The following is a 1,923-nucleotide window of genomic DNA, read 5'->3' on the forward strand; positions in this document are numbered from 1 at the left end:
AATGTCATTTTGTTTGTTTGTTTGTTTGTTTTTGAGACAAGGTTTCTCTGTGTACTTTTGGTGCCTGTCCTGGATCTCACTCTGTAGACCAGGTTGGCCTCAACTCACAGAGATCCTCCTGGCTCTGCCTCCGGAGTGCTGGGATTAAAGGTGTGTACCACCACTGCCCAGCCTCCAAATATAATTTTTAATGAAAGGAAAAATGACCTAATTATAGGTCTTAAGAAAGGGAAATTTTATTTCCAAATTATAAGTATAAAAGAGAGAGAAAATTAATGATGAGAATTTTTCTCTTGGAAAATACAAAACTTGGGATAAACCAACCCCAAAATAGTGAAATAAGAACCTGTGAATGCTACCTTATTTAGAAAAAAAGAATTTATTGATGTAAACAGATTAAGGATTTTGAGATTATAAGATCTCCTGGATTATCCCACTGACCCATTTTCAATGATGAGGATATTTATAAGAAATGCACAAAGAGAGGAACAAGAGAAAGTGATGCGAAGACAGAAACAATAAGAACCTGAGTAAATTTGCCTTGATGCCTTTATCTTTCAAACTAAAGCTTAGCTGACTGGTGTAGACCATTTCATTCTCTGGCAGTATGATCTTCAGTAGATGAACTAGAGCTCCCAAGGAGGAGGTGTGGACTCCAAGTTAATCACTGGGCTTTGGCCTGATCCTTCAATATATGACTTCCACAACTCTGCCTTAGTATGGAAACAGTGAGGGGGTCCCCCACCTCAAAGTCACCTGACTTTACCTTGTTTGTTTGTTGTTTGTTTTTTAGTTTCTTCAGTTCTATGTGTCTGTGTATGCTTACCCAGCTCTGTTCTTCTTTTCCATGAAGGCAACCATTAACACATGGGATTTGTGTCACTGTTCCATTCTAAGTATTAGAAAATGTGAGAAAGGAGGAAGGATAGGTGGACCCTACTCACAAAGTCACTTCTTGGGAAAGGAAATTGATGAACAAGTGCAGAGCATCATTTGGGTTTGTCTTTCCATCAATTCCCCAGTGAGACAATTGGGATCTCTTTTGGGAATATGACACTAAATTAAAAGATAGACCTGTAAGAGTGGCGAGAGTAGGAACTTCCACTCAAATGGAAACAGATTAGTTTACTTCCATCCTTTCTGAAGCTCAGATGCTACCTCTTTATTCCAGCTGCTCTAATAAATTGTCAGCAATGGGATGGTTGAAAATAGAGGAAGAAGCATTTCCTCACAGATAGAGAGGACAGAAGTTAGCCCACCAGCCCACCCAGGGCTCTGGGAGAAGCTGTCTGTGTGGCACCACTCCGGGCTTCTTTGACTTCGGGCCACACCTCTTCTGTTTCTTTTTTCATACCACCTTCTCTTTTTCCTCCCTTTGTGTATTTCTTATAAAGATCCTCATCACTGGGAATGGGTCAGTGAGATAATTCAGGTGATCTTCTCATCTCAAAATCCTTAATCTGATTATATCAGTAATTTTTTTCTGAATAAGATAGCATTCATATGTTCTCAGGATTACCATATAAAGGAATGTATTTGAGGACCACCTGCAACACAATCAATATGCCACCCTTTCAGTTAAGGTCTTCTTTCTTTTAAAGAGCTAGGGAGTGCCATTTTTAATTTGTTTGCAGGCAGAAATACTTAGTTTGACCTTCTGATGATAGTGGTATCACTTGTGACTTGTTCCACGTATACACCAATCCCGACTTCAGAAATTCTCCAGTTTTTTGTATGGGAATCATCACTTTGGAGCTTGTCCTGAACCACACTTGTTCATCCCTAAAGTTTTTAGCAGTGTGGTCCAGGAATCTGCATTTTAAACAACTCCTAGATGCTTGTGATGATCAAAGATGCACAGGAAAGTTGTGACTGTGTAAGCCCGTTAACGTCTCGTTCAAATAAAAACAAGAGGAAAAGAAA

The sequence above is a fragment of the Peromyscus leucopus genome, chromosome 20 (genome assembly GCF_004664715.2).
Source record: "Peromyscus leucopus breed LL Stock chromosome 20, UCI_PerLeu_2.1, whole genome shotgun sequence".
NCBI lineage: Eukaryota > Metazoa > Chordata > Mammalia > Rodentia > Cricetidae > Peromyscus > Peromyscus leucopus.